Genomic DNA, 25,518 nt, shown 5'->3' with positions numbered 1-25,518 from the left:
TATCAGCTTTGTTCCGCACCCCCGCCACTCTCTGTGTACAGTAGAGCCTCCTGTCCTGACTGGAGGAGCTCACCCAGCTGTGTCTGGAGAGAAGCCAGGGTATTGGCTTTGTTCCCCACCCCCACCACTCTGTGTGTAGAGGTGCACCTCCTCTCAATATCTTTTTACAGCACGATCACACCCATAAGAGTTGAGTAACGGTAAAAAAAACGTATTATTATTTCTCCACTTATTTTGTTATTTCTCACCAGCGGCACTTTTGACTGACTTACCGATTTCACGGGGATTCTGAAAAGCGATTCTGAAGATGAAACTAACGATCTAAGTCGAAGTAACTTTATTGGAAGAAACACGTGTTTAGAAAAGACTATATAGCGCTTTCCTCCTCTTCTCTCTTCACTCCTCTGAGCTCATGGGGCTCCGGCGCCGCCCCCCGCTAGAATCCGCCGCTCTGTGACGTCAGGCGGCTCATTGTGACGCCACCGTGACGTCGCCCCCGACGCGCTCACGGCTCGGCCGCGAAACAAAAATGGCCGACATTTTTCACGGTTGCTGTTTTTTTTTGGGTGGACATTTTATTTTTCCAACTCTCGGCGGCCAGCCGGGTGTCCCTGTACGACCCCGGTAGTCGCCACCTCGGACAGGCAGGGGAAACGGGTCCAGCTGTTTCCGGCCCAAGGGTGACAAAAGCTGCACTTGAATTTAAAGACAAAATCACGTCGAGGGCGCATTCAGCACCCCCACGTCCAACACGGGTTTCCGTGGGGTTTGGTTCAGTGAAATTAGACCCCCCCCCCCCCAAATCAAAGAAAGACCAACCTCCACCCACCTCTAGCGCCCAAGGGCGGAAATTTTGGGCCACGCCACGTCCAAAAAACACGGGTTCCCCCCCGTCCTGCGGGGAAAAGAGACGGCATTTTCTTTTCCGAGCGCTGCGTGGGACCTCACGACCCCCCCCCCCAAAAAAAACGGGCTTCGCAGACGAGGAAAACCAGGCACGTCGACCTCTCTACAACACCACCCGGCTGTTTCTGTTTCAAACCGTGGGAAAAAAATTAATACAATTTCGCCCCTCACCGACCGCCGCGCAAAAAAACACAACTTCACGCTACAGAAACGGCCTGTGTGAGGGGGGGCACGGGAAAAAATAAAACCTGCGTGTTTTCTGCAGAGTAAACTCAGCGGGGAAACTCCCTGAATCTCGGGGTTGCTTCTTGAACCCCGAAAACGACCTTTTTTCTCTCTCTCTCGTTTTCTTGGTGTCTGGGACGTTCACGAACTCCACCGCGTCGGTGCGATTCCCAGCGGGACTTGAACATAACCCCCCCGTGGGGACACAGCGCCCCCGTGTGGCCGAGAGGACCACCACCCGCAGGCTGAGCTTTTACTGCCGTGTTCCGCTTTCACTCTGGCGATGAAGGAGGGAATCAAGGAGGAGAATTAATATTGTGATCCACCAGTCCATCACAGGACACACACACACCCTGGACAGGACAGCAGTCCATCACTGGACACACACACCCTCACACACCCTGGACAGGACACCAGTCCATCACAGGACACACACACACTCACACATCCTGGACAGGACACCAGTCCATCACAGGACACACACACACCCTGGACAGGACACCAGCCCATCACAGGACATACACAGACTCATACACCCTGGACAGGACAGCAGTCCATCACAGGACACACACAGACTCATACACCCTGGACAGGACACCAGTCCATCACAGGATGTTCAGTGCCTCTCTCTAATAAAGTAGAAACGCAACATTAAACTCCATTCGAAACGGGAGAAGTCACCAGGACACGATACACCTTGCTCCGGACGATGGGAGAAGACCTGTACCTTCACGAGTCCGGGTTGTGAAAACTTCTTCTGGCAGTTCAAAACGTTTCGAAGAGACTACAGCGCTACCCTGTGTTCCATTTCTATCGTGTATTATTATATAGTCATACGTATCTGTACTAATCACAGAGTCCCCCTCTCACTGCCAGGACAGGAGCCCAGTGCAGCACGAATAATAATAATAATTAATAAGTCTGGACCCTCCACTCAGAGCTCTTCCCAGGTCAGGGGGATCCCCTCCAGTCCCCCCAGTGTGCAGCCCCCACCTGGATGATGCTCCAGTCCGCTCAGCACACAGCAGCTCTCAGTGGGGAGGAGAGCAGAGGGATGGAGCCAGTTCAGAGAGGGGGGGGTGATTAGGAGGCCATGATGGGTCAAGACCAGGGGGGGAATCAGGCCAGGACACTGGGGTAACACCCCTACTCTTCTCCAGAAACACCCCGGGATTGTTAATGACCACAGAGAGTCAGGACCTCGGTTTGACGTCTCATCCGAAGGACAGCGCCTGTTTACAGTCCAGTGTCCCCCGTCACTATACTGGGGCATCAGGACCCACACAGACCGCAGGGTGAGAGCGCCCCCTGCTGGCCCCACTCACACCTCTCCCAGCAGCAGCCTTGGGGGGGGGGAGGGAAAAAACCAAAAGCTAAACAGATTTTTTTTAATTTTTTTTTTATTGATCCTTAACAAAAGAATAAAAATTACAAGCTTCAGTCCAGTCCAGTCTGGTGTCTCTCAGCTCCAGTCCAGTCTGGTGTCCCTCAGCTCCAGTGCAGTCCAGACTGGGGTCCCTCAGCTTCGGTCCAGACTGGGGTCCCTCAGCTTCGGTCCAGCACAGTCTGGGGAACCTCAGCTCCAGTCCAGTCCAGTCTGGGGCCCCTCAGCTCCAGTCCAGTCCAGTCTGGGGCCCCTCAGCTCCAGTCCAGTCCAGTCTGGGGTCCCTCAGCTTCGGTCCAGCACAGTCTGGTGTCCCTCAGCTTCGGTCCAGACTGGGGTCCCTCAGCTTCGGTCCAGCACAGTCTGGGGTCCCTCAGCTTCGGTCCAGCACAGACTGGGGTCCCTCAGCTTCGGTCCAGCACAGTCTGGTGTCCCTCAGCTTCAGTCCAGACTGGGGTCCCTCAGCTTCGGTCCAGCACAGTCTGGGGTCCCTCAGCTCCAGTCCAGTCCAGTCTGGTGTCTCTCAGCTCCGGTCCAGTCCAGTCTGGTGTCCCTAGGCTCCTGTCCAGTCCCGTCTGGTGTCCCTCAGCTCCAGTCCAGTCCAGTCCAGTCCAGTCCAGTCCAGTCCAGTCCAGTCCAGTCCAGATCTTAGCCGGCACAGAACCAGGAAAGGAACCTGGAAAGAATATTGTTATTGCAGGTGTGAGGGACACAGACACAGACGTCACCATGACATCAAACAGCAAGAGGAGACTCCTCCTTGAATCACAGACACGACCAGGCGGCGCCCCCCTGTCTGCTCACCTGCACCTCCTCTTCCTCCTCTTGTCCTTCCCGGCAGCCAGCTCCTCCTCTCCCTCGCTCTTCCTCTCCTGAGCTACGGTCGCCACCTCCATCGGCTCGTCCTGGTCTTCTGTCTCCACCGACACGCAGCTCAGGGAGTTAAGAAGGGCGCACCAGCGCTTCTGAAGCAGAGACAGGAGAGTCACGTTAAGAGTCGGACTGGACACTCCAGTACATGAACACTGCACTGAGAGAGAGAGGGGTTCATACAGACACACTGACTGGACACTCCAGGACATGAACACTGCACTGAGAGAGAGAGGGGTTCATACAGACACACTGACTGGACACTCCAGTACATTAACACTGCACAGAGAGAGAGAGAGGGGTTCACACAGACACACTGACTGGACACTCCAGTACATGAACACTGCACTGAGAGAGAGAGGGGTTCATACAGACACACTGACTGGACACTCCAGTACATGAACACTGCACTGAGAGAGAGAGAGGGGTTCATACAGACACACTGACTGGACACTCCAGTACATGAACACTGCACTGAGAGAGAGAGAGGGGTTCATACAGACACACTGACTGGACACTCCAGGACATGAACACTGCACTGAGAGAGAGAGAGAGGGGTTCATACAGACACACTGACTGGACACTCCAGTACATGAACACTGCACTGAGAGAGAGAGGGGTTCATACAGACACACTGACTGGACACTCCAGTACATGAACACTGCACTGAGAGAGAGGGGTTCACACAGAAACACTGACTGACTGGACACTCCAGTACATGAACACTGCACTGAGAGAGAGAGGGGTTCATACAGACACACTGACTGGACACTCCAGTACATGAACACTGCACTGAGAGAGAGAGGGGTTCATACACACACACTGACTGGACACTCCAGTACATGAACACTGCACTAAGAGAGAGAGAGAGAGAGGGGTTCACACAGACACACTGACTGGACACTCCAGGACATGAACACTGCACTGAGAGAGAGAGGGGTTCACACAGACACACTGACTGGACACTCCAGTACATGAACACTGCACTGAGAGAGAGAGAGAGGGGTTCACACAGACACACTGACTGGACACTCCAGTACATGAACACTGCACTGAGAGAAAGAGGGGTTCATACACACACACTGACTGGACACTCCAGGACATGAACACTGCACTGAGAGAGAGAGAGGGGTTCATACAGACACACTGACTGGACACTCCAGTACATGAACACTGCACTGAGAGAGAGAGAGAGGGGTTCATACAGACACACTGACTGGACACTCCAGGACATGAACACTGCACTGAGAGAGAGAGGGGTTCATACAGACACACTGACTGGACACTCCAGGACATGAACACTGCACTGAGAGAGAGAGGGGTTCATACAGACACACTGACTGGACACTCCAGGACATGAACACTGCACTGAGAGAGAGGGGGGTTCATACAGACACACCGACTGGACACTCCAGGACATGAACACTGCACTGAGAGAGAGAGAAGGGTTCATACAGACACTGGACACTGGACAGGAGTAAAGAGAGGATCAGAGCATCACCCACCTTCTTTTTCTTCTGTCTCACAGGAGGTGGTGATTGGACCTCCTCCAGCTGGAGTCCGAGGAGGGAGAGAGGGGGCAGGAGAGGGACAGCACAGGGAGAGAAAGACAGAGACAGGTGAGTCAAGTGTACCAAGAGTACAGAGACTCTGCTGAGATCACACTCGCAGGGAGTGAGCCTGGGTGTAGCCCACTAATACCGACCCACTGGACACCACAGGACAGAGAGGAGGAGGAGGAGAGAGACACACTGCCTGGACACCACAGGACAGAGAGGAGGAGGAGGAGAGAGACACACTGCCTGGACACCACAGGACAGAGAGGAGGAGGAGAGAGACACACTGAGGACAGAGAGGAGGAGGAGAGAGACACTGACAGACAGGGCTGAAAGAGAGAGAGACACTGAGACCCAGGGACAGGGAGACAGCAGGCCGAGAGAGAGACACTGACAGACAGGGCTGAAAGAGAGAGAGACAGAGAGGCAGGGACAGACAGACAGCAGGCCGAGAGAGAGACACTGACAGACAGGGCTGAAAGAGAGAGAGACACTGAGACCCAGGGACAGACAAGACGGCGAAACTCCACCACAGACAGGACAGGGGGCAGGGTGGGACCAGCACTGACCTCCTTCCTCTCTCCTGCCGGAGGAGCTGTCTCCACCTCCTCTTCCTCCTGCAAGTCAAGAGACAGGCTGAGAGAGAGACGGGCTGGCGGGACATCGGCGAACAGAGCTGAAGGCAGAGAGCCGTGGAGACAGGCCCAGCTGGGACAACGCAGGACAGACAGAGAGCAGGGAGACACAGGGAGGGAGACCCAGCTGGGACAACGCAGGACAGACAGAGAGCAGGGAGACACACGGAGAGACACAGGGAGAGAGACAGGGAGAGAGGGACAAACACAGAGACTCAGACAGAAGGACAGAAAGACAGAAAGAGAGAAGTACAGACGGACAAAAAGACAGAGAAAAGGACAGATGGACTGATGGACAGAAAGAGAGAAAAGGACAGAAAGACAGATGGACTGAAGGACAGATGGACAGAGAAAAGAACAGAAAGTCAGAAGGACAGATGGACAGAGAAAAGAACAGAAAGACAGAAGGACAGTGAAAGGGACAGATGGACAGAAGGAAAGATGGACAGAGAAAAGGACAGAAGGACAGAGGGACAGATGGACAGACAGACAGATGGACGGACAGACAGATGGACAGAGAAAAGAACAGAAAGTCAGAAGGACAGATGGAAAGAGAAAAGAACAGAAAGACAGAAGGACAGTGAAAGGGACAGATGGACAGAAGGAAAGATGGACAGAGAAAAGGACAGAAGGACAGATGGATAGAAAGATAGAAGGATAGACGGACAGACGGACAGAAAGACAGAAGGACAGATGGACAGAGAAAAGAACAGAAAGTCAGAAGGACAGATGGAAAGAGAAAAGAACAGAAAGACAGAAGGACAGTGAAAGGGACAGATGGACAGAAGGAAAGATGGACAGAGAAAAGGACAGAAGGACAGATGGATAGAAAGATAGAAGGATAGAAGGACAGACAGACAGAAAGACAGACGGACAGATGGACAGAGAAAAGAACAGAAAGTCAGAAGGACAGATGGACAGAGAAAAGAACAGAAAGACAGAAGGACAGTGAAAGGGACAGATGGACAGAAGGAAAGATGGACAGAGAAAAGGACAGCAGGACAGATGGACAGAAGGACAGACAGACAGACGGATGGACAGACAGACAGACAGACGGACAGACGGACAGACGGACAGACGGACAGACGGACGGACAGACAGATGGACGGACAGACAGACGGACAGAAGGACAGACGGACAGACAGACAGACGGACAGACTCTGCCCCACTTGCCTCGTCAGACATCTCCGCCTCTCTCCTTGCCCTCCGCACCGGGGAGCCCCAGGCGGGGCCTGGCGGGGCCGGGCGGGCGATGGGGGGCAGGACGGGTGGGGGCAGGGGCAGGGGCACCGCCCCGGGCAGCAGGGGGGGCTCGAGGGGCATGGCGGCGAGGAAGGGGGGGCGGCGGGGCGGTGCGGTCAGGGGCCGGAGGGGGCCGGAGGGGGGGGCCGGGGGCGGGGAGCGGAGGGGGCTCTCGGGCGAGGACGGGGGGGACACCGAGCGGAACGAGCCGGGCGAGCCCGAGCGGGACGAGCCGGGCGACTCTGGGAGCTCCAGATGCAGCTCGGCCGCCCTCTCCAGCTTCTGGACGAGCTCGGGGAGACACGAAGACACCTCGGGATTCTGTCCAGCGGGGAGAGGGGGAGACACAACGCAGGGGGGATGAGACTACGCCTGGACAGGTGAGTGTGGACAGTGAGAGTGTGGACAGGTGAGTGTGGACAGTGTGTCCAGTGAGAGTGTGGACAGGTGAGTGTGGACAGTGTGTCCAGTGAGAGTCTGGACAGGTGAGTGTGTACAGTGTGTCCAGTAAGAGTCTGGACAGGTGAGTGTGTACAGTGTGTCCAGTAAGAGTCTGGACAGGCGAGTGTGTCCAGTGTGTCCATTAAGAGTCTGGACAGGCGAGTGTGTCCAGTGTGTCCAGTAAGAGTGTGGACAGGTGTGTCCAACAGTAAGAAGCTGTCTTACCCTGTAACCCAGCTCAGGGGTGTTAGGGGGTGCTCTGTCTCCTCCCCAGATCTCACCTTCAGGCCTGCTGAAATGCCGGACCACTAGGAGACGCTGGAAACAAGGACACAAGACAGAGGTCAGGTCCACAGAGCTCACTCAATCACTACAGCAAGCAGAGACCTCTCGGCCATCAGGACTGTGGGGGTCAGTGTGGGGAGCTGTAGGGTATCGGGAGTTTAGGGGTCAGTGTGGAGCTGTAGGGTATCGGGAGTTTAGGGGTCAGTGTGGGGAGCTGTAGGGTATCGGGAGTTTAGGGGTCAGAGTGGGGAGCTGTAGGGTATCGGGAGTTTAGGGGTCAGTGTGGGGAGCTGTAGGGTATCGGGAATTTAGGGGTCAGAGTGGGGAGCTGTAGGGTATCGGGAGTTTAGGGGTCAGTGTGGGGAGCTGTAGGGTATCGGGAGTTTAGGGGTCAGTGTGGGGAGCTGTAGGGTATCGGGAGTTTAGGGGTCAGTGTGGGGAGCTGTGGGGTATCGGGAGTTTAGGGGTCAGTGTGGGGAGCTGTAGGGTAGATGTGGGGCACCGGGCCCACCACAGGGCGGCCGGTCCAGTCTCGCGGAAGGCGACCGGGTCAGACTTACGGAAAAGCACCGGGACTTGGGCCGGGACCTCTCCCGCTGCCAGTCCGGGTTCGGCCTGACCGGTGTGACCTGTGAAGACGCCAGACAGCCCATCTCTGAGACAGCTCTAACCACACAGCCCAGCCCAGTCGTGTCGAGACTAGGGGCCTTGGGCAGTCTCTACAGTGTGTCCAGTGAGAGTGTGGACAGGTGAGTGTGTACAGTGTGTCCAGTGAGAGTGTGGACAGGTGAGTGTGTACAGTGTGTCCAGTGAGAGTCTGAACAGATGAGTGTGTCTCTACAGTGTGTCCAGTAAGAGTCTGGACAGGTGAGTGTGTACAGTGTGTCCAGTGAGAGTCTGGACAGGTGAGTCTCTACAGTGTGTCCAGTGAAAGTCTGGACAGGTGAGTGTGTCCAGTGTGTCCAGTGAGAGTCTGGACAGGTGAGTGTGTCCAGTGAGAGTCTGGACAGGTGAGTGTGTACAGTGTGTCCAGTAAGAGTCTGGACAGGCGAGTGTGTCCAGTGTGTCCAGTGAGAGTCTGGACAGGTGAGTGTGTCCAGTGTGTCCAGTGAGAGTCTGGACAGGTGAGTGTGTACAGTGTGTCCAGTAAGAGTCTGGACAGGCGAGTGTGTCCAGTGTGTCCAGTGAGAGTCTGGACAGGTGAGTGTGTACAGTGTGTCCAGTGAGAGTCATGACAGGTGAGTGTGTACAGTGTGTCCAGTGAAAGTCTGGACAGGTGAGTCTCTACAGTGTGTCCAGGAAGAGTCTGGACAGGTGAGTGTGTCCAGTGTGTCCAGGAAGAGTCTGGGACGTCCAGAGGCAATCTGTGCTCTCAGAAGGCCATAATGGACCTGCAGCTTGGTGTTCCTCGGACCCGCGACCCTGTCTCTTGAGCCGAGGCGTGTCCTCAGTCAAGATCACCACTGGAAGTGTCTCTCCTCGTCTGGAGGTGCTACCGTGAGACCTGGTCTGTCAAGCGCTTTGCGCTGCTATGTGTGTGAAAGGTGCTCTATCAGTGAAGTTTATTATTATTATTATTATTATAATACAGCGAACGCTGCTGGGGGCGGAGAGGCCAGTCGGAGGAGGGCTGGACGCTGGACGCTGGACGGCGGGCGGGAGGGGTGGACTTACGACGCCTCGCCGGGCCCGGGTCCTGCTGCGACCGCGCACGGCCGTGCGGCATCTCTGTCGGTCCATCGTCCTGCCGAGACAAGCAGAGTCACAGAGGGGAGGGGAGGGGGCGGAGCCACACCGCTGGGCGGCTTGTTCCCCACCCCCGCCCCCCTCTGTGTACAGAAGAGCCCCCTGTCCTGACTGGAGGAGCTCACCCAGCTGTGTCTGGAGAGAAGCCAGGGTATCGGCTTCAACCACACGGACTGGGCGGCCTGTTCCCCACCCCCACCACCCTCTGTGTAGAGGTGCAGCTCCTCTCAATATCTTTTTACAGCACGATCACACCCATAAGAGTGGAGTAACGGTAAAAAAAAAACAACTTATTTCTCCACTTATTTTGTTATTTCTTGCCAGCGGCGCTTTTGACTGACTTACCGATTTCACGGGGATACTGAAGAGCGATTCTGTTTATTAAGCGCTATATAGTTCTTTCCTCCTCCTCTCTCTTCACTCCTCTGAGCTCACGGGGCTCCGGCGCCGCCCCCCGCTAGAATCCGCCGCTCTGTGACGTCAGGCGGCTCATTGTGACGCCCCCGTGACGTCAGCCCCCGACGCGCTCACGGCTCGGCCGCGAAACAAAAATGGCCGCCATTTTTCGCGGTTGTTTTTTTTGGGTGGACATTTTATTTTTCCAACTCTCGGCGGCCAGCCGGGTGTCCCTGTACGACCCCGGTAGTCGCCACCTCGGACAGGCAGGGGAAACGGGTCCAGGTGTTTCCGGCCCAAGGGTTACAAAAGCTGCACTTGAATTTAAAGACAAAATCACGTCGAGGGCGCATTCAGCACCCCCACGTCCAACACGGGTTTCCGTGGGGTGGGGTTCAGTGAAATTAGCAACCCCCCCCTACCCCCAAGTCGAAGAAAGACCAACCTCCACCCCCCTCTAGCGCTCAAGGGCGTTAATTTCGGGCCACGTCCAAAAAACACAGGTCCCCCCCCGTCCTGCGGGGAAAAGAAACGCCATTTTCTTTTCCGAGCGCTGCGTGGGACCTCACGACCCCCCCCCAAAAAAAAAACGGGCTTCGCAAACGAGGTAAACCAGGAACGTCTACCTCTCTACAACACCACCCGGCTGTTTCTGTTTCAGACCGTGGGAAAAAATAAATACAATTTCGCCCCTCACCGACCGCTGCGCAAAAAAACACAACTTCACGCTACAGAAACGGCCTGTGTGAGGGGGGTCACGGGAAAAAAATAAAACCTGCGTGTTTTCGGCAGAGTAAGCTCAGCGGGGAAACTCCCTGAGTCTCGGGGTTGCTTCTTGAACCCCGAAAACGACCTTTTTTCTCTCTCTCGTTTTCTTGGTGTCTGGGACGTTCACGAACTCCGCCGCGTCAGTGCGATTCCCAGCGGGACTTGAACATAACCCCCCCGTGGAGCCACAGCGCCCCCGTGTGGCCAAGAGGACCACCAGCCGCAGGGCTGAGCTTTTACTGCCGTGTCCCGCTTTCACTCTGGCGATGAAGGAGGGAATCAAGGAGGAGAATTAATATTGTGATCCACCAGTCCATCACAGGACACACACACACCCTGGACAGGACACCAGTCCATCACAGGACACACACACACTCACACACCCTGGACAGGACAGCAGTCCATCACAGGACACACACACACTCACACATCCTGGACAGGACACCAGCCCATCACAGGACACACACAGACTCATACACCCTGGACAGGACACCAGTCCATCACAGGATGTTCAGTGCCTCTCTCTAATAAAGTAGAAACGCAACATTAAACTCCGTTCAAAATGGGAGCAATCACCAGGACACCATACACCTTGCTCCGGCCGAAGGGAGAAGACCTGTACCTTCATGAGTCCGGGTTGTGAAAACTTCTTCTGGCAGTTCAAAACGTTTCGAAGAGACTACAGCGCTACCCTGTGTTCAATGTCTATCGTGTATTATTATACAGTCATAAGTATCTGTACTGATCACAGAGTCCCCCTCTCACTGCCAGGACTGAAGCCCAGTGCAGCACGAATAATAATAATAATTAATAAGTCTGGACCCTCCCCTCAGAGCTCTTCCCAGGTCAGGGGGATCTCCTCCAGTCCCCCCAGTGTGCAGCCCCCACCTGGATGATGCTCCAGTCCGCTCAGCACACAGCAGCTCTCAGTGGGGAGGAGAGCAGAGGGATGGAGCCAGTTCAGAGACAGGGGTGATTAGGAGGCCATGATGGGTCAAGACCAGGGGGGGAATCAGGCCAGGACACTGGGGTAACACCCCTACTCTTCTCCAGAAACACCCCGGGATTGTTAACGAGCACAGAGAGTCAGGACCTCGGTTTGACGTCTCATCCGAAGGACGGCGCCTGTTTACAGTCCAGTGTCCCCGTCACTATACTGGGGCATCAGGATCCACACAGACCGCAGGGTGAGCGCCCCCTGCTGGCCCTACTAACACCTCTCCCAGCAGCAACCTCAGTTTTTCCCAGGAGTCTCCCCTCCAGGTACTGACCAGGCTCCCACCTGCTGGGCTCCAGTGGGGAGGGGGCTGCCAGCTGGGAGCTGCAGTGTGAGATGGCTGCTGGGCAAACGAGGGCTAAAGAGCTTCCTAGGACACCCTGGACTTCGTGGTCGACTTCCTGCTCTTCAGAAGGAGGTGGCTTGAAATCTGTCTCGTTTCAAGGAGTATTGGACACGATGCCCCCCCTTGCTATATCCCCGCTAACTGGTGGTACGCCGACGATGAGGGCTCTCGGCCTCAATCCGTCAACCACAAACTCTCCGGGATGAAAGAGAAGGACAGACTCTGTTCGTTCGTTTCAGGGTGGGGGAGGGAAAAAAACAAAAGCTAAACAGATTTTTTTTAAAACCATTTTAATGATGCTTAACAAAAGAACAAAAATTACAATACAGATTAAGTCCAGTCTGGGGACCCTCAGCTTAGGTCCAGTCCAGTCTAGGGCCCCTCAGCTTCGGTCCAGCACAGTCTGGGGCTCCTCAGCTCCGGTCCAGCACAGTCCAGTCCAGATCTTAGCAGGCACAGAACCAGGAAAGGAACCTGGAAAGAATATTGTTATTGCAGGTGTGAGGGACATAGACACAGACGTCACCATGACATCAAACAGCAAGAGGAGACTCCTCGTTGAATCACAGACACGACCGGGCGGCGCCCCCCTGTCTGCTCACCTGCACCTCCTCTTCCTCTTCTTGTCCTTACCGGCAGCCTGCTCCTCCTCTCCCTCGGTCTTCCTCTCCTGAGCTACGGTCTCCGCCGCCTCCATCGGCTCGTCCTTATCATCTGTCTCCACCGACACGCAGCTCAGGGAGTTTAAAAAGACCCACCAGCGCTTCTGAAGCAGAGACAGGAGAGTCACGTTTAGAGTCGGACTGGATACTCCAGGACATGAACACTGCACTGAGAGAGAGAGAGGGGTTCATACAGACACATGACTGGACACTCCAGTACATGAACACTGCATTGAGAGAGAGAGAGGGGTTCATACCGACACCCTGACTGGACACTGACTGGACACTGGACAGGAGTAAAGAGAGGATCAGAGCATTACCCACCTTCTTTTTCTTCTGTCTCACAAGAGATGGTGATTGGATCTCCTCCAGCTGGAGTCCGAGGAGGGAGAGAGGGGGCAGGAGAGGGACAGCACAGGGAGAGAAAGAGAAAGACAGGTGAGTCAAGTGTCCCAAGAGCACCGAGACTCTGCTGAGATCACACTCGCAGTGAGTGAGCCTGGGTGTAGCCCACTAATACTGACCCACTGGACACCACAGGACAGAGAGGAGGAGGAGAGAGACACACTGCCTGGACACCACAGGACAGAGAGGAGGAGGAGAGAGACACTGACAGACAGGGCTGAAAGAGAGAGAGACAGAGAGGCAGGGACAGGCAGACAGCAGGCCGAGAGAGAGACACTGAGATCGAGGGACAGACAGACTGACAGACGGGGCTGAAAGAGAGAGACAGAGAGGCAGGGACAGACAGACAGCAGGCCGAGAGAGACACTGACAGACAGGGCTGAAAGAGAGAGAGACACTGAGACCCAGGGACAGACCCAGGGTGGGACCAGCACTGACCTCCTTCCTCTCTCCTGCCGGAGGAGCTGTCTCCACCTCCTCTTCCTCCTGCAAGTCAAGAGACAGGCTGAGAGAGAGACGGGCTGGCGGTACATCGGCGAACAGAGCTGAAGGCAGAGAGCAGAGGAGACAGACCCAGCTGGGACAACGCAGGACAGACAGAGATACAGACAGGGAGACACAGGGAGAGAGACCCAGCTGGGACAACGGAGGACAGACAGGGAGACATGGAAAGACACAGGGAGAGAGGGACAGACACAGAGAAAAAGAGAGACTCAGACAGAAGGACAGAAAGACAGAAAGAGAGAAGTACAGACGGACAAAAAGACAGAGAAAAGGACAGATGGACTGATGGACAGAAAGAGAGAAAAGGACAGAAAGACAGATGGACAGAAGGACAGAGAAAAGAACAGAAAGTCAGAAGGACAGAAGGACACATGGACAGAGAAAAGAACAGAAAGACAGAAGGACAGTGAAAGGGACAGATGGACAGAAGGAAAGATGGACAGAGAAAAGGACAGACAGACGGACAGACTCTGCCCCACTTGCCTCGTCAGACATCTCCGCCTCTCTCCTTGCCCTCCGCACCGGGGAGCCCCAGGCGGGGCCTGGCGGGGCCGGGCGGGCGATGGGGGGCAGGACGGGCGGGGGCAGGGGCAGGGGCACCGCCCCAGGCAGCAGGGGGGGCTCGAGGGGCATGGCGGGGATGAAGAGGGGGCGGCGGGGCGGGGCGGGCAGGGGCCTGAGGGGGCCGGAGAGGGGGCCAGGGGCGGGTAGCGGAGGGGGCTCGAGGGCGAGGAGGGGGGGGGACACTGAGCGGAACGAGCCGGGCGAGCCCGAGCGGGACGAGCTGGGTGACCCCGGGAGCTCCAGCTGCAGCTCGGCCGCCCTCTCCAGCTTCTGGACGAGCTCGGGGAAACAAGAAGACACCACATGATTCTGTCCAGCGGGGAGAGGGGGAGACACAACGCAGGGGGGATGAGGAGCAGAGACTACGCCTGGACAGGTGAGTGTGGACAGTGTGTCCAGTGAGAGTGTGGACAGGTGAGTGTGTACAGTGTGTCCAGTAAGAGTCTGGACAGGTGAGTCTCTACAGTGTGTCCAGTGAGAGTCCGGACAGGTGAGTCTCTACAGTGTGTCCAGGAAGAGTGTGGGACGTCCAGAGGCAATCTGTGCTCTCAGAAGGCCATAATGGACCTGCAGCTTGGTTTTCATCGGACCCGCGACCCTGTCTCTTGAGCCGAGGCGCGTCCTCAGTCAAGATCACCACTGGAAGTGTCTCGTGGACTTACGACGCCTCGCCGGGCCCGGGTCCTGCTGCGACCGCGCACGGCCGTGCGGCATCTCTGTCGGTCCATCGTTCTGCCGAGACAAGCAGAGTCACAGAGGGGAGGGGAGGGGGCGGAGCCACACAGCTGGGCGGCTTGTTCCCCCCCCCTGCCCCCCTCTGTGTATAGAAGAGCCTACTGTCCTGACTGGAGGAGCTCACCCAGCTGTGTCTGGAGAGGAGCCAGGGTATCAGCTTTGTTCCACACCCCCACCACCCTCGGCGTACAGAAGAGCCTCCTGTCCTGACTGGAGGAGCTCACCCAGCTGTGTCTGGAGAGAAGCCAGGGTATCAGCTTTGTTCCACAACCCCGCCACTCTCTGTGTACAGTAGACCCTCCTGTCCTGACTGGAGGAGCTCACCCAGCTGTGTCTGGAGAGAAGCCAGGGTATCGGCTTCAACCACAGGGCTGGGCAGCTTGTTCCCCACCCCCACCACTCTTTGTGTAGAGGTGCACCTCCTCTCAATATCGTTTTACAGCATGATCACACCCATAAGAGTGGAGTAACGGGAAAAAAAACAACTTATTTCTCAACTTATTTTGTTTTTTCTCGACAACGGCATTTTTAACTGACTTACCGATTTCACTTCAGAGTGAATCTGAAGCTGAAACTATTATTTGATTGAAGTCGAAGTAACCCGCGAATCTTTTTTGGAAGAAACACGTGTTTAGAAAGCGCTATATAGTCCTTTCCTCCTCCTCTCTCTTCACACCTCTGAGCTGCCCCCCGCTAGATTCCGCCGCTCTGTGACGTCAGGCGGCTCATTGTGACGCCCCCGTGACGTCGCACCCAGCCGGGTGTCCCTGTACGACCCCGGTAGTCGCCACCTCGGACAGTCAGGGGAAACGGGTCCAGGTGTTTCCGGCCCAAGGGTTACAAAAGCTGCACTTGAATTTAAAGACAAATTCACGTCGAGGGCGCATTCAGCACCCCCACGTCCAACACGGGTTTCCGTGGGGTTTGGTTCAGTGAAATTAGCACCCCCCCCCCCCCCCCCGACCCCCAAATCAAAGAAATACCAACCTCCACCCCCCTCTAGCGCCCAAGGGCGGAAATTTGGGGCCACGCCACGTCCAAAAAACACGGGTTCCCCCCCCCCCGTCCTGCGGGGAAAAGAAACGCCATTTTCTTTTCCGAGCGCTGCGTGGGACCTCACGACCCCCCCCCCCCCCAAAAAAAACCCCCGAAAACGACCTTTTTTCTCTCTCTCGTTTTCTTGGTGTCTGGGACGTTCACGAACTCCACCGCGTCGGTGCGATTCCCAGCGGGACTTGAACATAACCCCCCCCGTGGAGCCACAGCGCCCCCGTGTGGCCAAGAGGACCACCAGCCACAAGGCTGAGCTTTTACTGCCGTGTCCCGCTTTCACTCTGGCGATGAAGGAGGGAATCAAGGAGGAGAATTAATATTGTGATCCACCAGTCCATCACAGGACAGGACAGCAGTCCATCACAGGACACACACACACTCACACACCCTGGACAGGACAGCAGTCCATCACAGGACACACACACACTCACACACCCTGGACAGGACAGCAGTCCATCACAGGACACACACACACTCACAACCTGGACAAGACACCAGTCCATCACGGGATGTTCAGTGCCTCTCTCTAATAAAGTAGAAACGCGACATTAAACGCGACATTGCTCCGGACGATGGGAGAAGACCTGTACCTTCACGAGTCCGGGTTGTGAAAACTTCTTCTGGCAGTTCAAAACGTTTCGAAGGGACTACAGCGCTACCCTGTGTTCCATTTCTATCGTGTATTATTATACAGTCATAAGTATCTGTCCTGATCACAGAGCCCCCCTCTCACTGCCAGGACAGGAGCCCAGTGCAGCACGAATAATAATAATAATTAATAAGTCTGGACTCTCCACTCAGAGCTCTTCCCAGGTCAGGGGGATCCCCTCCAGCCCCCCCAGTGTGCAGCCCCCACCTGGATGATGCTCCAGTCCGCTCAGCACACAGCAGCTCTCAGTGGGGAGGAGAGCAGAGGGATGGAGCCAGTTCAGAGAAGGGGGGTGATAAGGAGGCCATGATGGGTCAAGACCAGGGGGGGGAATCAGGCCAGGACACTGGGGTAACACCCCTACTCTTCTCCAGAAACACCCCGGGATTGTAAATGAGCACAGAGAGTCAGGACGTCGGTTTGACGTCTCATCCGAAGGACGGCGCCTGTTTACAGTCCAGTGTCCCCGTCACTATACTGGGGCATCAGGACCCACACAGACCGCAGGGTGAGCGCCCCCTGCCGGCCCCACTAACACCTCTCCCAGCAGCAACCTCAGTTTTTCCCAGGAGTCTCCCCTCCAGGTACTGACCAGGCTCCCACCTGCTGGGCTCCAGTGGGGAGGGGGCTGCCAGCTGGGAGCTGCAGGGTGAGATGGCTGCTGGGCAAACGATGGCTTAAGAGCTTCCTAGGACACCCTGGACTTCGTGGTCGACTTCCTTCTCTTCAGATGGAGGAGGTTTGAAATCTGTCTCGTTTCAAGGAGTATTGGACACGATGCCCCCCCCGCTATATCCCCGCCAACTGGTGGCCTCAATCCGTCAACCACAAAAGAGAAAGAGAGAGACAGGTGAGTCAAGTGTCCCTAGAGCACAGAGACTCTGCTGGGATCACACTCGCAGGGAGTGAGCCTGGGTGTAGCCCACTAATACTGACCCACTGGACACCACAGGACAGAGAGGAGGAGGAGGAGAGAGACACACTGCCTGGACACCACAGGACAGAGAGGAGGAGGAGAGAGACACACTGAGGACAGAGAGGAGGAGGAGAGAGACACACTGAGGACAGAGAGGAGGAGGAGAGAGACACTGACAGACAGGGCTGAAAGAGAGAGAGATAGAGAGGCAGGGACAGGCAGACAGCAGGCTGAGAGAGACACTGACAGACAGGGCTGAAAGAGAGAGAGACACTGAGACCCAGGGACAGACAAGACGGCAAAACTCCACCACAGACAGGACAGGAGGCAGGGTGGGACCAGCACTGACCTTCTTCCTCTCTCCTGCCGGAGGAGCTGTCTCCACCTCCTCTTCCTCCTGCAAGTCAAGAGACAGGCTGAGAGAGAGACGGGCTGGCGGGACATCGGCGAACAGAGCTGAAGGCAGAGAGCCGGGGAGACAGGCCCAGCTGGAACAACGCAGGACAGACAGAGAAGCAGACAGGGAGACACACGGAGAGACACAGGGAGAGAGACCCAGCTGTGACAACACAGGACAGACAGAGAGCAGGGAGACACACGGAGAGACACAGGGAGAGAGACCCAGCTGGGACAATGCAGAACAGACAGAGAGCAGGGAGACACATGGAAAGACACAGGGAGAGAGACAGGGAGAGAGGGACAGACACAGAGAAAAAGAGAGACTCAGACAGAAGGACAGAAAGACAGAAATAGAGAAGTACAGACGGACAAAAAAACAGAGAAAATTACAGATGGACTGATGTACAGAAAGACAGAGAAAAGGACAGAAAGACAGATGGAGAGAAGGACAAATGGACAGAGAAAAGAACAGAAAGTCAGAAGGACAGAGAAAAGGACAGACGGACAGACTGACAGACAGACAGACAGACAGACTCTGCCCCACTTGCCTCGTCAGACATCTCAGCCTCTCTCCTTGCCCTCCGCACTGGGGAGCCCCAGGCGGGGCCTGGCGGGGCCGGGCGGGCGATGGGGGGCAGGACGGGCGGGGGCAGGGGCAGGGGCACCGCCCCAGGCAGCAGGGGGGGCCGGAGGGGGGGGGGGGGGGGCGGGGGCGGGGAGCGGATTGGGCTCTCGGGCGAGGAGGGGGGGGACACCGAGCGGGACAAGCCGGGCGACCCCGGGAGCTCCAGCTGCAGCTCGGCCGCCCTCTCCAGCTTCTGGATGAGCTCGGGGAAGCACGAAGACACCACGGGATTCTGTCCAGCGGGGAGAGGGGGAGACACAACGCAGGGGGGATGAGGAGCAGAGATTACGCCTGGACAGGTGAGTGTGTCCAGTTTGTCCAGTGAGAGTGTGGACAGGTGAGTGTGTACAGTGTGTCCAGTGAGAGTGTGGACAGGTGAGTGTGTACAGTGCGTCCAGTAAGAGTGTGGACAGGCGAGTGTGTACAGTGCGTCCAGTAAGAGTGTGGACAGGCGAGTGTGTACAGTGTGTCCAGTAAGAGTGTGGACAGGCGAGTCTCTACAGTGTGTCCAGTAAGAGTCTGGACAGGTGAGTGTGTACAGTGTGTCCAGTGAGAGTGTGGACAGGTGAGTGTGTACAGTGTGTCCAGTGAGAGTGTGGACAGGTGAGTGTGTACAGTGCGTCCAGTAAGAGTGTGGACAGGTGAGTGTGTACAGTGTGTCCAGTAAGAGTGTGGACAGGCGAGTCTCTACAGTGTGTCCAGTAAGAGTCCGGACAGGCGAGTGTGTCCAGTGTGTCCAGTAAGAGTGTGGACAGGTGTGTCCAACAGTAAGAAGCTGTCTTACCCTGTAACCCAGCTCAGGGGTGTTAGGGGGTGCTCTGTCTCCTCCTCAGATCTCACCTTCAGGTCTGGTGAAGTGACAGACCACAAGGAGACGCTGGAAACGAGGACACAAGACAGAGGTCAGGTCCACAGAGCTCACTCAATCACTACAGCAAGCAGAGACCTCTCGGCCATCAGGACTCTGGGGGTCAGAGTGGGGAGCTGTAGGGTATCGGGAGTTTAGGGGTCAGTGTGGGGAGCTGTAGGGTATCGGGAGTTTAGGGGTCAGAGTGTGGAGCTGTAGGGTATCGGGAGTTTAGGGGTCAGTGGGGGGAGCTGTAGGGTATCGGGAGTTTAGGGGTCAGAGTGGGGAGCTGTAGGGTATCGGGAGTTTAGGGGTCAGTGGGGGAGCTGTAGGGTATCGGGAGTTTAGGGGTCAGAGTGTGGAGCTGTAGGGTATCAGGAGTTTAGGGGTCAGTGTGGGGAGCTGTAGGGTATCGGGAGTTTAGGGGTCAGAGTGGGGAGCTGTAGGGTATCGGGAGTTTAGGGGTCAGTGGGGGGAGCTGTAGGGTAGATGTGGGGCACCGGGCCCACCACAGGGCGGCCGGTCCAGTCTCGCGGAAGGCGATCGGGTCAGACTTACGGAAAAGCACCGGGACTTGGGCCGGGATCTCTCCCACTGCCAGTCCGGGTTCTGCCTGACCGGTGTGACCTGTGAAGACGCCAAACAGCCCATCTCCGAGACAGCTCTGACCAAATAGCCCAGCCCAGTCGTGTCGAGACTAGAGGCCTTGGGCAGTCTCTACAGTGTGTCCAGTGAGAGTGTGGACAGGTGAGTGTGTACAGTGTGTCCAGTGAGAGTGTGGACAGGTGAGTGTGTACAGTGTGTCCAGTGAGAGTGTGGACAGTGTGTCCAGTGAGAGTCTGGACAGGTGAGTCTGACCAGTGTGTCCAGTAAGAGTCCGGACAGGTGAGTGTGTACAATGTGTCCAGTAAGAGTCTGGACAGGTGAGTGTGTACAATGTGTCCAATAAGAGTCTGGACAGGTGAGTCTGTACAGTGTGTCCAGGAAGGGTCTGGGACGTCCAGAGGCAATCTGTACTCTCAGAAGGGCCATAATGGACCCGCGACCCTGTCTCTTGAGCCGAGGCGCGTCCTCAGTCAAGATCACCACTGGAAGTGTCTCTCCTCGTCTGGAGGTGTTACCGTGAGACCTGGTCTGTCAAGCGCTTTGCGCTGCTATGTGTATGAAAGGTGCTCTATCAGTCAAGTTTATTATTATTATTATTATTATTATTATTATTATAATACAGCGAGCGCTGCTGGGGGTGGAGAGGTCAGTCGGAGGAGGGCTGGACGCTGGACGCTGGACGGCGGGCGGGAGGGGTGGACTTACGACGCCTCGCCGGGCCCGGGTCCTGCTGCGACCGCGCACGGCCGTGCGGCATCTCTGTTGGTGCATCGTCCTGCCGAGACAAGCAGAGTCACAGAGGGGAGGGGAGGGGGCGGAGCCACACAGCTGGGCGGCTTGTTCCCCACCCCCACCCCCCTCTGTGTACAGTAGAGCCTCCTGTCCTGACTGGAGGAGCTCAACCAGCTGTGTCCTGAGAGAAGCCAGGGTATCGGCTTCACCCACAGGGCTAGGCGGCTTGTTCCACACCCCTGCCACCCTCTGTGTAGAGGTGCACCTCCTCTCAATATCTTTTTACAGCACGATCACACCAATAAGAGTGGAGTAACGGTAAAAAAAAAACTTTTTCTCAACTTATTTTGTTATTTCTCACCAGCGGCGCTTTTGAGCGACTTACCGATTTCACGGGGATACTGAAGAGCGATTCTGAAGCTGAAACTAACGATCGAAGTCGAAGTAACTTTATTGGAAGAAACACATGTTTAGAAAGGACTCTATAGTCCTTTCCTCCTCCTCTCTCTTCACTCCTCTGAGCTCATGGGGCTCCGGCGCCGCCCCCCGCTAGAATCCGCCGCTCTGTGACGTCAGGCGGCTCATTGTGAAGCCCCCGTGACGTCACACCCAGCCAGGTGTCCCTGTACGACCCCGGTAGTCGCCACCTCGGACAGGCAGGGGAAACGGGTCCAGCTGTTTCCGGCCCAAGGGTTACAAAAGCTGCACTTGAATTTAAAGACAAAATCACGTCGAGGGCGCATTCAGCACCCCCACGTCCAACACGGGTTTCCGTGGGGTGGGGATCAGTAAAATAGACACCCCCCCTACCCCCAAGTCAAAGAAAGACCGACCTCCACCCCCCTCTAGCAGCCAAGGGCGGAAATTTCGGGCCACGCCACGTCCAAAAAACACGAGTCCCCCCCAACGTCCTGCGGGGAAAAGAGACGCCATTTTCTTTTCCGAGCGCTGCGTGGGACCTCACGACCCCCCCAAAAAAATGGGTTTCGCAGACGAGGAAAACCAGATACATCGACCTCTCTACAACACCACCCGGCTGTTTTTGTTTCAGACCGTGGGAAAAAAATAAATAAAATTTTGCCCCTCACCGACCGCCGCGCAAAAAAACACAACTTCACGCTACAGAAACGGCCTGTGTGAGGGGGGGCATGGGAAAAAAATAAAACCTGCGTGTTTTCGGCAGAGTAAGCTCAACGGGGAAACTCCCTGAATCTCGGGGTTGCTTCTTGAACCCCGAAAACGACCTTTTTTCTCTCGTTTTCTTGGTGTCTGGGACGTTCACGAACCCCGCCGCGTCGTTGCGATTCCCAGCGGGACTTGAACATAGCCCCCCCCCGTGGGGACACAGTGCCCCCGTGTGGCCAAGAGGACCACCACCTGCAGGGCTGAGCTTTTACTGCCGTGTCCCGCTTTCACTCTGGCGATGAAGGAGGGAATCAAGGAGGAGAATTAATATTGTGATCCACCAGTCCATCACAGTACACACACACACCCTGGACAGGACAGCAGTCCATCACAGGACACACACACACTCACACACCCTGGACAGGACAGCAGTCCATCACAGGACACACACACACTCACACACCCTGGACAGGACAGCAGTCCATCACAGGACACACACACACTCACACCCTGGACAGTACACCAGTCCATCACAGGATGTTCAGTGCCTCTCTCTAATAAAGTAGAAATGCGACATTAAACTCCGTTCGAAACGGGAGAAATCACCAGGACACGATACACCTTGCTCCGGACGATGGGAGAAGACCTGTACCTTCACGAGTCCGGGTTGTGAAAACTTCTTCTGGCAGTTCAAAACGTTTCGAAGAGACTACAGCGCTACCCTGTGTTCCATTTCTATCATGTATTATTATACAGTCATAAGTATCTGTCCTGATCACAGAGTCCCCCTCTCACTGCCAGGACAGGAGCCCAGTGCAGCACGAATAATCATAATAATTAATAAGTCTGGACTCTCCACTCAGAGCTCTTCCCAGGTCAGGGGGATCCCCTCCAGCCCCCCCAGTGTGCAGCCCCCACCTGGATGATGCTCCAGTCCGCTCAGCACACAGCAGCTCTCAGTGGGGAGGAGAGCAGAGGGATGGAGCCAGTTCAGAGAGGGGGGTGATTAGGAGGCCATGATGGGTCAAGACCAGGGGGGGAATCAGGCCAGGACACTGGGGTAACACCCCTACTCTTCTCCAGAGACACCCCGGGATTGTTAATGAGCACAGAGAGTCAGGACCTCGGTTTGACGTCTCATCCGAAGGACGGCGCCTGTTTACAGTCCAGTGTCCTCTGTCACTATACTGGGGCATCAGGACCCACACAGACCGCAGGGTGAGAGAACCCCCTGCCGGCCCCACTAACACCTCTCCCAGCAGCAACCTTAGTTCTTATTGTCAAGAAGGAAAGAATATTAGGAACATGAAAAGGCTGAATGTCTTAAATGCATTTTTTTATACTGAAACAGAGGAGCACACACACGTCATTACAAACGCACACCCGCACAGAGACGTTCTCAAGTGCCTTGTTCATATTTATGGGCTCCAACAGGAACAAAAAACGCCAGCCTGACAACTCGAGCATTCAAACCAAGAACCCAACACGTACTCACGTTGGCAGCCTGTGCATCCAGAACGTATCATTTCTTGAAAGGGATTGCTGTCCGCATGCACATCTGAATCCCAAACAGAATCTCTAGTAAAATACGATCATTTGTGAAATAGGCAAATGACTGTCTCAGGGGCCCATTCCTCATTCTCAAGACACATGTATGCAGTACGTACACCATGCATTGAGCAATAGGGACTGAAGACACCACAGGTAAGGTTAGAAGTCATTCTGAGGTGCCACATGTGAGGGATACAGCTAGGCATCTTAAATGCAGGGTTTGAGAGCCCTTTCAGGAGCACTGCATCCTTTGAGACAGACCCGTGCATGTTAAAGAAATTATCATTTCTTTCAGCATTAGGGACTAAATATACTAAACGTATGATGCTTAAATATTATTTTCACATATATTAATGTCATAAATGATTGCCTATGCTTTATGCACTACTTCACTGCTTCACTGCTCTATGCCGTCTGGAAATAAATCCTCAGACTGCTTACTGCCCTGGGCATTTACCAATAAATTACAGGAGCACATCTATATATCACTGCGTTGAAGCAGGAGACACACAGTCACTGCAAACACATCCTAAATACAGTGTTCCAGCACCTCTGACCTCATCCAGAACGTATCATTTCTTGAAAGGGATTGCTGTCCGAATGCACATCTGAATCCCAAACAGAATCTCTAGTAAAATACGATCATTTGTGAAACAGGCAAATGACTGTCTCAGGGGCCCATTCCTCATTCTCAAGACACATGTATGTAGTACGTACACCATGCATTGAGCAATAGGGACTGAAGACACCACAGGTAAGGTTAGAAGTCATTCTGAGGTGCCACATGTGAGGGATACAGCTAGGCATCTGAAATGCAGGGTTTGAGAGCCCCTTCAGGAGCACTGCATCCTTTGAGACAGACCCGTGCATATTAAACAAATGATTATTTCTTTCAGCATTAGGGACTAAATATACTAAACGTATGATGCTAAAATGTTATTTTCACATATATTAATGTAATAAATGATTGCTTATGCTTAATAAACAAATCTAATTAAAATAAAAGCTTAAGTTTTGTATTTATCTTGTACCATAGAACATGATTTTCTTTGTATTTCAAGCCCACAAAGTGTCCAAATGACACACTACATGATATAAGGAAGATTATCACATGCATATCGGTATTATCTTTCTTATGAAAATGCATTCCTTTCATTACCTTTTACTTTTTAAAATGAACTCAAATTGTGTATAATGTAATAATTTAAGTAGAGGACGCCTTCACTGTCCTGACTCTCCGCTGTGTCTCTGATCCTGTCTCTGTCTGTGGCTCTTCTCTCAGTGTATCTGATCTCCTCCATGAGGACTCCTTCACTGTCCTGACTCTCCGCTGTGTCTCTGATCCTGTCTCTGTCTGTGGCTCTTCTCTCAGTGTATCTGATCTCCTCCATGAGGACTCCTTCACTGTCCTGACTCTCCGCTGTGTCTCTGATCCTGTCTCTGTCTGTGGCTCTTCTCTCAGTGTATCTGATCTCCTCCATGAGGACTCCTTCACTGTCCTGACTCTCCGCTGTGTCTCTGATCCTGTCTCTGTCTGTGGCTCTTCTCTCAGTGTATCTGATCTCCTCCATGAGGACGCCTTCACTGTCCTGACTCTCCACTGTGTCTCTGATCCTGTCTCTGTCTGTGGCTCTTCTCTCAGTGTATCTGATCTCCTCGATGAGGACGCCTTCACTGTCCTGACTCTCTCCTGTGTCTCTGATCCTGTCTCTGTCTGTCTGTGGCTCTTCTGTGAGTTTGACCTTGAGAGATCTGTAATGCTGAGTTCTCACTGGAGCAGTCCGATATGATGGTCAATAAAAGGTCCAGCAAAGTCAAAGCTGGTCGCTCCCAGAACAGGACAACGCAAGCTCAAGTATCAATTCATGACGTTTGTGGGTTTTAATGGATCCGGCCTGAGCAAGCCTGGTTCAGTTAGCAAACGGGCGGCCCACGATCGGCTTTCAACTCATTTCACAACTGCGGTCTCTCATCCTGTGTTTTGGGTTGTTTCAGAACGCCTGGAGAAAACGGACTCCGACTACTGCCTGGCGCAAACCCCACTCCCAGCTGGTAACGGTGAGATCCGAAGACCTTTTAGAACAGGAATTGTAAATATTCCCCTTCCATCGTCGTCAGAAGTATGAAGTGGCTCTGCGGGTTTTTTTTAAAAACCCAGCAACACCGACTTTGTCTTCACCCGCAGCGGAGCAGGTCAAGGTTTATCCCTGCGCTGGAAGGACAGGAAAAGAGACGCGGCGTTTCGGCCGCGGAGCCTCCTTCGGGCGCGTGAAGCCGGAAAAGACCACAGTCGAAATGTCGCGTCTCTTTCCCCTCTCTCTCGGCCGCGTGGAACGATCCCGAACCTG

General features: G+C 54.8%; 1 long non-coding RNA gene across 1 annotated transcript; it reads right to left on the bottom strand.

Annotated features, from left to right (window-relative positions):
* Positions 1 to 12,075: 12,075 nt before the first annotated feature.
* On the bottom strand, positions 12,076 to 13,951 carry LOC138243185 (uncharacterized). The gene is made up of 4 exons (XR_011192024.1): positions 13,303 to 13,951; positions 12,784 to 12,831; positions 12,400 to 12,563; positions 12,076 to 12,271 (listed from the first exon to the last, which is right to left on the bottom strand). It is a non-coding gene; the product is annotated as an uncharacterized lncRNA (long non-coding RNA).
* Positions 13,952 to 25,518: the final 11,567 nt, after the last annotated feature.

This window comes from Lepisosteus oculatus, chromosome 14 (assembly GCF_040954835.1).
Source record: "Lepisosteus oculatus isolate fLepOcu1 chromosome 14, fLepOcu1.hap2, whole genome shotgun sequence".
Taxonomy (NCBI): domain Eukaryota; kingdom Metazoa; phylum Chordata; class Actinopteri; order Semionotiformes; family Lepisosteidae; genus Lepisosteus; species Lepisosteus oculatus.
This window is presented reverse-complemented; position numbering and strand designations above follow the sequence as displayed.